At 39.4% G+C, this 10,166-nt stretch overlaps 1 protein-coding gene across 1 annotated transcript in view; it reads left to right on the forward strand.

Annotated features, from left to right (window-relative positions):
* Positions 1-8,841, forward strand: part of YTHDF2 (YTH N6-methyladenosine RNA binding protein F2) — a 43,052-nt gene extending 34,211 nt beyond the window's left edge. Inside the window, exon 6 of the mRNA XM_073616207.1 lies at positions 2,730-8,841. The gene's annotated coding sequence lies outside the window, so the exon portion shown is untranslated. The remainder of the gene's footprint in view (positions 1-2,729) is intronic.
* Positions 8,842-10,166: the final 1,325 nt, after the last annotated feature.

Raw genomic sequence — 10,166 nt, forward strand, 5'->3', positions numbered from 1 at the left:
ATATTAAATAGTTTCATATGAATCACTTGCAGTCAGGTGAAGTAGTTCTTCTAATTTGTTGTTTCATAGCTTGCAGTTTTAGAACTTGCTATTCAGAATACGCTGGGGAGGAGTGTGAGGTGAGACTCCCTCTCCAGTTAATTCATACATTCCTGTGGCATTTTTCAGCTGGAAAGATACTCTGACAATGAGTAGCCACTGTGTGTATTTCTTTAATACCTAGAAATTTTTTGGGGGGGACATTTACGAAGACTGAAACAGATCTGGATCAACTGTGCTTGACAACCAATGAGCTTTTAGCTTTCATTTTTTAGGCTTACTTGAACATACTGAAGCTAGAAGCTGGTTGCTATGCACAGCTGTTCCAGTTTTAGTAAATTCCCCTTGTGCCAACCTGTAATCTTCCAAGGATGTGTTCTAAATGTCATGGCATTGAAATGGTAAAACAAAGTTCATGGCTGCAATAACATGCTGACTGAAAGAGTGGGATGAGCTCATCTATCTGCTGCTTCAATTTCCAGTCACAGAATGGGGAGGAGAAGTGACCAAGCTGTATTGCTTAAAGTGATTGTAAAGGTTCAAAATGTGTGGGTTTTTTTTTTTGTTTTATTATATTTTTTGATAAACAAGTCATACTTTGCTCTATGCAATTGTTTTGCACAGACCAGCTTAAAGCTCCTCTTCTGGGGTCCCCTGCCTGCACTTCATGCTCCTTCTCCCTTTCTAGTGCTGCCTGTGCGCACCAGTGTGGCTTTGCCCTGATCCCTTTTCACAGAACATGAAATACCTTAGAACGAAGCCCTGCACTGCCGCGCTGTCAGCTGACAGACGTTTCCATTTTTACCCGGTCTTTCTTCCAGGCTCCCTGTACTCGGGCTGTCTGGCTGCGCCGCTATCAGATCTCTCCCGCACATGCGCACGGGAGTCACGGACCGCAACATGGAGCTCTGAAGGGACAGTGCGGGTATACCGTCATTATATGTGACATCACTGGCTGCATGAAGTGTGAATATCTCCTGTACCGTGAAGGTTTAGGAGAAATGTTTCTCTTTATAGTACCTACAGGTAAGCCTTATAGACTTGCCTATAGGTACCAGCCTGCAGAGTGGGTTTACATCCTCTTTAATGCAGAAAATGCATTAAGGTAAAAAAACCTACTTTTACAAACACTTTAAAGAAGTTGTAAACCCTTAGTTTTTCATCTTAAAGTGGAGTTCCGGCCACCTAAATTTTTTTTTTTTTTTTTTTTTTTTCCCTTACGATTTAGCTGATCCTCCTCTTCTGGCCATTGCCATGATGAGTGTGGGCATATGAAGCCCAATCGCAACCTCTTCCTGGATAACCGATCGAGAGGTGCATGCTGGGTAACCAGCATGCACCTCTCGATCTCGTGCATTCGCCATGCTCCGGCGGGCGTAGCGCCGATTGCTTAGCAAGTTGCCATAACGGGCGACGGAGGAAACTCCTTAAATCACGTCGTTTCCGTTCTGGAAATAACGCGTTTTTTTTTTTTTTTTTTCCCCCACACAGTCCTGCCCACTGACTCCTGGGAAATGACTCGCATTTCCTAGGAGCACAGGCGAGGGGGGGAAGTGTTGCGGAGCCAGAAGTGGCAGATTAGGAGCCACCACCTAGCAACGGGGCACTTCTGGTAAGTTTAAAAATAATTACACAACAAATGTTTTTTATTAATAAAAGGTTTGCAGGGTGTAACTCCGCTTTAATGCTCTATGCATTGAGGTGAAAAACCTTTTGTGCTGCAGCTGCCCCCCTAGAGTCCCCCTTTTTCTTACCCGAGCCTGATCATTTCGGGGGCGAGCACAGCAGCTCCAGCCACTGCCTTTGGTCCTCATTGGAAGGATTGATAGAAATCAAATCCATTGACATGAGGGGCGGGGCTGAGTCTTGTCTGTCCATGGACGCAGCAGAACTCTGGAGCGTGCCCTCATGGAAAGCTGCTCTCCGTGGGAGCATTTTGAGAAGAGGAGTCAGGAGCGCCGCTGGGGGTCTCCAGAAAAGGAGGATCGGGGCAGCTCTGTGCAAAACCCTTGCACATAGCAGGTAAGTATAACGTGTTTGTTATTTTAAGAGGGCAAAAAAAACAAAGCTTTACAATCCCTTTAACTTACAGATTGGTTCTTCTGTCTGCCAGTGGCATCTAATACTTTGTTCACACTGCTTCGTACGGTAAAATGATTTATTTTTTTTATTTTTTTACACCATGCAGGCTTGTGTCTTATTTGAGGTCCAGCAGGGGGCAGCGATTTCAATGCTACTGAGTGTACTTTTTTTTTTTTTTAACGTTGCACATAGTTTATTCATGTCTCTGCATGGCATCACATTTTTCTACATTGCACATCACACCACTGTTGTGTGAACGCAGCATGTCAATCACTGAGTTCCCATATGATTGGTGTTTATCCAGTGCAGAAAAATGCCAGTTGCTGCACAGTGTGAATGAGTTCTAAATCTCAGTGCTGGCAGGGAAGAGTGACAGATCCTTTGACAGATAAAAAAAAAAAAAAATTACCCACATATTAGTGGGATACTTGGTTCTTAGAATTCAGCAGAGATGTGTTGCTCAGAATTGCAAACCTTTTAGCACACAAACCAGATATGTATTTAACAGACTTATTAAGCTGATCATTTGACATTTAGAACATTTTACTTTTAATAGCAAACGGTTGTGTGTATCACGTTCTAATGGTTTAATGTGTGTCTTTTTATAGGATCATCGAACAGACTTTCTCCTGCACACACGTGTAGAACATAAAGGACTTTAACTAAGCATATGGATGATTACCACATTACAGGACAAACTTAAAAACTTGGGGCCAAAGCCTCCAAATTTTACCTTTTCATTTTCAGGGATTGAACTATAGGATTCAGTGCTGGGATGCGGTTCAATACGTTTATACCCCCAGGATCTGAGATCAAGATTGGATTTTTTTTCTTTCCTCCATAGAGGCTGGAGACTTCTTCCTTTTTTTTTTTTTTTTTTTTTTTTTTTAATTTGGTTTTGTGGCAAAAGCCCTAATTTCTTTTCCACAGCTCCCAGTAAGCACATGTGTGATTTTCGTAAAGACTTTTGTGTGTTTGGGGTTTCTTTGCCATTTTCATATTGGTGGTACATGCACACTCTATTTAGATATGCTTTCACGATATATATTGTTGCAGTGGATATAACCTTTTTTTTTTTTTTTTTTTTAACACCTGTAGATGTGACAGAATAGCCATCTATCTGATGACTCTGCTGTAAGCGCTTAGAGATAAAACGATATATATGGTACATGCATGTCTATTCATACTGTGTGTGTGTGCCCTTGGGTATCAGAAGCATGCCTGGGCATAATAAATGTCTAATGTTCAGTTTAATTTCTGTAATTATGTTAAATTTAACACAGAACCATGACTGCAGTTCTAATTTAGCTTGACTATAAAGGCTTTATTCATTAACTCTTGTATACATAATGATTTAAGATTGCAATCCTCACATGTCCTGTCATTGGCCTTTTGTGTTCCAGCTTCTTATTTATTCTCCAGCTAATAGCCTTTCACCATTCAGGTTTAAAAATGGGGTACTAATTTGCCCTGCATATGTGTGTATTAAGTAACCTTGTTCATTTTAAGCCTGCATTTTTTTTCTAGGGAAATGTATTTAAAGCTGATTTGTCTCATAAAGTTTAGAAAATGTAAAGGGTTCATTTTTTTTTGTGTGCACTTTTTCCAAAACAGCCACATGCTTTTGATCACCCCCAGCACATTGCAAAATACTGTTCAGGTTTAAGCTGCCTCTTTCTCATTGTATACTTCTGTGTCCTGCATGGGCCGGGCTTCAAAAAGCTCTAGGTGGTTGACACCCTTTTACCTCTGTCCTAGCTAAATGCTAGGACAGGATGAAATAAAGAAGAGAAAGTAGATGATTTCCCCCCTGCAGCTTTGGAAGATCATGGCTGTGGGGAGGGGAAGCGGGCATACGACTGAAGCTTTCCACTATGACATTCAGCACCAGTACAAGGGACACTTCAGATTAAATGTATGTGTAATGTCCCCTGTGCTGATTAATTTTTACTAAACATAGACTTAAAGATACCAGCAGTTGCTGTTTACAGAAAACTGAAGCAAAAACACCACCTCATTTCATAATATAATACCATGAGTGCACCCCTTACTAACCTCTGTACTGCAAGCACTGACTTTCTGCATTCAAGTTATGCGGGCTGCCTGAATGTGGTGCAGTTGGACCTACCAGAGGTATGTGAAGGCATCTGGCTGTACTTGGTTTCTCAAACATGCACATGGCTACCTTTTTTAAAATGTGTGCAACAAGAATACTTAAAGTTGAATTTCTCATTTGAATAGTAAAATGACATCCAAAACTTTGAAAAGTGTGGGAGAAAAGGGTCAGGTTCTCTGAAAGTTTAATTTTTCCATCAATACTTGTGATACTCGCACAGAAAATGAATGGAAATCCCCTTTGGAGACTGAACTATTAAGAGCTAGCTGAGGTTACCACCCAAAAGTATAAGTTTAATTCTGTTTGTATGCTTGGAGAGATTTCCCTATTTCTGAATGAGCGTTGCCAGTGTGTCTCTCTACTGTGCACACAGACAGTAATAAAAATCTTCAGCATGTTCTGAGCCTTCCCCGTTCTGCCCAAATAAAGCCCAGGATGTCAGTTTTGAGTTTAGAAAAGTTATCCGCACATACATTCAGATTTTAAATCATTTAGGAAGGTGAACAAAAGTACAGTTTTGTCATAATATATGCATAGATTGTTTGAAGTATAAATTAAACTATGGCGCTACGGAGTCCCCAGGAAAAAAAAGGTAATAAGGTGTTGATGGCTGCTGTTCCCCTGGATCAGGTCTTGAGATGGCCTAATGCACATAAATAGGAGGAGAGGTGGCGCACCATCGAAGTGTGACCTGTAGTAATGCTTAAAATAAGAATAAGTAAACACACTTTCTTTTGTGTGAATCATCAAGTTTAGCATGTAAAGATGGTCATCTGTAAGGTTGCAAAGATCGGCAAGGCAAGCTGCTGTTGAATGCAGAGGTTGGCAGAAAAGCAGAAGCAGCCTAGGTTTCCAGGAAGCCACGAGTACAGCGTGACAGCTTGCGTTCCATCTCCAATATAGCAAGGGTTCCTTCTCCTTTACAATTCGGCTGCCTCCCGGCCAAATTCTGCTTATATCAGCCGCTTTCCTGCCAACCTCTGCGTTCACCAGCCACTTGCCTTTCCAATCTCTGCAACCTTACAGATGGTCATCTTTACATGATGAACTTGATTCACTCAAAGTGAGTGTATTTACTTAGTTTAAGCATTACTACGGGTTACACTTAGATGGTGCACCCCCTCTCCTTCTCCAATAGATTGTTTGAAGTGCTTTTGCAATCCAGAGTCAGTGTTATAAAGGTGACTGCCAAGAACGTTACTTTTTTTTTTTTTTTTTCTTTTGTTCAAGTCCCCTACTTTTGCTATAGCATTTTAGCATTATCTGATCACCTCTGATGGCTGTAGTGAAAGGCTGGGAGTATATGCTTTTAAATATACTTGTGTTACCGGCCACCTGTTTTCATAAACCTTTGCTTGGCTGGTATATCTGTTTGAATAGTTGGCAAAAAGTTTGTTTTTTTTTTGTTGTGTTTTTATTTTTCTCCACAAAAAGGCCTTTTACGTCATGCCTACATATTTGTGTGGGCAGTATGGATAATTTACACTTTTTTTGTTTTAATAGTAATTATTTGGGGAGGGGGGAGGGACTTGGTTGCCTGTATTAGATCTTCTATACTTTCTTTTAAGTTGGGAAAGAGAGAGCCTCTTAAATGTGTATGCCTTAATAGAGCTGTGCACACATGGTTACTAAAAAAAAAAAAAAAAAAATCTTTAATCAGTGGAGACTTTGGGGCTGATTTTACTAAAACTGGAGAGTGCAAAATCTAGTGCAGCTCTACATAGAAACCAATCCGCTTCCAGTTTTTTATTTTACTTTTACTAATTTTTTTTTTTTTTTTAAAAACATTTTTTCTCTTTGGTCAAAGCTTAATTGAACAAGCTTGAGTTAGAAGCTGATTGGCTGCACCAAACTCCAGTTTTAGAAAGTCAACCCCTTTAGTGTTGGCAGCCCTAGTCACAGGACAGTGTGGTTTGTGTTCCAAACTCATTTCACAGTGCTGAGAATAAACAGCTGAAGCCTGGCAAAGCTTTTAAAGTAATTGATTTCAAGGGCGGGTGCTGTATTGGTTTGCTTGCTCAGCTGAGGTGAGTGAAGGAACCTCAAGCGATCCTGGAGTTGGACTCGAGTGTTTAATCCTGAGTCAGGGTGAAGAGTTTTTGTAGTATTCCCGCTTCAAATTTAACTTATTTTGTTTGGACAGTATCACTCCTTTATGTTTTATGAATCAATTCAGAAAGCCAAAATGAAGATCAGGAGATATCAGCTAAAGATCCTTTGTGCACAGGCCCTTAAAGCTACATATATAAAGCTGCTTGGTTCATGTAGAGTTGCGATGATATAGTTCCAACAAAAGGTTATTCCAAGCTTTTGCTGACCTCTACAAATGAGAGTTGCCAGCTTACCTTCTTACTTAAATACTTTGAGCCACTGACCCAGAACAAGCATTCAGATAGGGAGTTCTGATTTGTTTTAGGTCATTGACACAAGTGGCCTCCATCGAAGCCAGGCTGCTTCTATTTTTATAAGGTCTGAAATGGCAGCACCCAAATTTCTTATGATGGGTGCATTTTAAAAGCCTTTGTATTATGGCTGTCTTTGCCAAATGCCTTGTTGGTTAACTTTAAGGATCACAATTGTACATGGCATAGATTCTTCTTTTATGTCAAGCTAATTCTCATTTTCTGGGTTGAAAAGAGCTGCTTTTTATTAATGTGTTATATTGTACTTTAGTCAACAAAACTTTTTTCTTTTTGCATTTGGCTAGGCAGGATAATGTTTGCTTTAATATTCTCACATATGTATAACTGTAGTTGTAATGGCCAAAGGAAGCTGAAGGTTTTGCTATTTTGTTCTAAACATCACAATTGGCCATTCAGATGTTCCAGGCTCATTTTTATTTGGCTTTAAGCTAATAATCATTTCTGAATGATCACATTTGAAAAGGTGAAATGCTGTTCCTTAATCACTTCGTCTCAGAATAAACATTTTGTATTCCTTTCCAGTTCTGCTTCAGCATCAGTTTGGTTGTTAAGAAAAGTTAGGTTTCATATGCTGTGTTTTGAAGTTGGTTGGAATGTCAACAAAAATATCAGAATTTTGAGAATCCTTGCATGGTTTGCTAAAAGTGTTTCAGCCTTCCATTGAAATCAGTATTAAAATGATTCCATTCTGGCTTCCAGCATTCTGTGAGTGTAAAACGCATGACTCTGTGGTTCTTTCAGTTTGGTAAATTCTGTAGAAAGTATTACTGCAAAAACTCAATGCTTAGGTTGTCTGCAGGGTAGACATTCATGTGTCCTAGCTTTCTCAGGAGGGTGGAGAAAATTTGCCTAAGTCAGCATTTCTCTGGCCAATCATTACTTTCCACAAAGGGGGCCTGGGGCCAGGGATATTGGCTAATCTCCTCCCCCCCCCCCCCCCCCCACCACCACTTCCCTGTACACATGGTCACCTAATGTATTATATCTACTGGTTGGTACAATTGAGTTTTTGTTCAATTGGAGGTTTATAAAAACTGTACCTTAACACTACTTGATAAAGGTAATCTAGGGATGCACTCTCTGATGTGAGTAATCCATTAGGCTCCATTCAGATGTGCGAGGGTTGTATGCATGTCATGGGTATGACAGCCCATTCATTTCAATAGGCTGCCCTGCCCACTATAAACTCTGAGAAATAAGTCCCAACTGAATCGTATAATCGAACAGTCGTCAAAGAATTTAATGTTACTCCAGCATGTCTGCTAAAGTGCAGTGCCTTTTCTCTGTGGGTGGAACGCATGCAATTTCGCACCTGTTCCCCACTGTCAGATGTGAACCTAGCTTAACATAAGTGGGGAAATATGATGGCACATAAGTCAGACTACATTCACTCTGCATTTTTCATAAGGGGTGTTTTTAATGTTTTACATGCGTTACCATTTGCAATAGAAGGTACATTGTGATGGAAGCCACACCAAAGATGCAGCAAGCAGGATTTTTTTTCATAACCCTGAAACAAAGGTAGGAATGTAGCCCTATTGATCCATAGATCCAGTATTGTTCTAGCCTAAAAACCGCTGCTGTGAAAATTCTATACAGTACTAATTTTAACTATATAGCATATTCTAAAGAATGGCAGTGGTTGCTGCCATTGTTTTCCCCCATGACCACTAAAGTTGGTCTACAGATTTCTAGTAGTTTGCTTGTTTCTAAACTTCTGTATTACAAGTATATTGTTCCTGGATCACATTGGTATAACTTTGGCTGCGCAGATCATATTGCTGCATATTAAACCTTAAACCACTTAACCTCTTGCTTTCTGTTCACTTTTGAGCAAGTAATTGTAATCTGCCCTTTTGTGTTTTTATATTATGGATTTTATCTACTGCAGTAATCTTCATAGTAAAATCAAGTCTAAAAAAAAAAAAAGTAATTTTCTAAAGTCCTGTTGTGTGGGGTGTGTTTGTTTTTGTTTTGTTTTTTTTTAATTTAGAGCCGATTGGTGTTGAAATTGAGACCAGATTTTCCAGCTCATAAACTAGTACAAAATCCCAAAGATGCATTAGCCATAGAATTCAACTGAAAGCCAGGATGGAATAATTTTAGCTTGAAGATGTGTTTTGTCATGGTCACTCATACAACATGTAAGAATCTTTGTTTAAATAAACCATTGGTAACTGATTTGTGTTATTTATTATTTATTTCAGGTACTTATATAGCGCCGTCAATTTACGCAGCGCTTTACATATACATTTTACATTCACATCAGTCCCTACCCTCAAGGAGCTTACAATCTAAGGTCCCTAACTCACATTCATACATACTAGGGACAATTTAGACAGGATCCAATTAACCTACCAGCATGTCTTTGGAGTGTGGGAGGAAACCGGAGTACCCGGAGGAAACCCACGCAGGCACAGGGAGAACATGCAAACTCCAGGCAGGTAGTGTCGTGGTTGGGATTCGAACCAGCGACCCTTCTTACTGCTAGGCAAAAGTGCAACCCACTACACCACTGTGCCGCCCTAGTGTTTGTTTTGTTTTCAGTGCAAAGTCTTCTTTTTTTGTGTGTGTGTGTGTGTATGTATATGTATATATATAATATATATGTGTGTGTATGTGTATATATATATATATATATATATATATATATATATATATATATATATATATATATATATATATATATATATATATATATATATATATATGTGTGTGTGTGTGTGTGTGTGTGTGTGTGTGTGTGTGTGTGTATATATATATATATATATATATATATATATATATATATATATATATATATATATATATATATATAATCAACTTGAATTGAAAATGGTAATCCATTTCAGACAGCCTTTTTACTGTGCATGTGAACTACAGGTCTATTCATTCATACGCGAAAGCTGTACTCCAGGCAACTGATTAGGCCTACTATGAGTACTGCTTTCTCATAGGAATGGATCGGGCTGCAGTGTGCATTTACAGTGTAAAGTGGTTATTCATATAAGCTGTGAGTCCTAAAGCAGAGCTGAATATCGACTGATAGTTTAGGGCTGAAAGTACGTAAAAGACCAGTTGGGAGTGGGAAACCAGTTGTACTTTGAGAATGAGAACCTTCCATACGGTATTTTTGATGGCCGTGATCATAAACATGTTTTTGGTCAGACAACCCAAATGATCAAATGCCATTTTCTAGATTTTCACCCACTGCTGAATTACTTGCAGCTGCTTCCTGATAGTGATAATAGTGGACACTACTTATTGGTCCCCTATCTGCTACACTGTGGGCAATAAAAGAGCATATGCCAGACCTGATGGGAGAGTATTGCACACACCTTTTTATAGCTGTGCAATGTTTGTTGGAATAGCCTCTTGTAGTTTCATATAATGACAACACAGTAGCACACTTGGGAGATGGGGACAGGGAGTCGTCACCCTATAACAAGATACTTGAACTCAAACAAAACTATTTGCTATCTTTATTAGGAACTGAACATCTGGAA

Source organism: Aquarana catesbeiana, linkage group LG02, assembly GCF_042186555.1.
Source record: "Aquarana catesbeiana isolate 2022-GZ linkage group LG02, ASM4218655v1, whole genome shotgun sequence".
In the NCBI taxonomy this organism is placed as follows: Eukaryota; Metazoa; Chordata; class Amphibia; order Anura; family Ranidae; genus Aquarana; species Aquarana catesbeiana.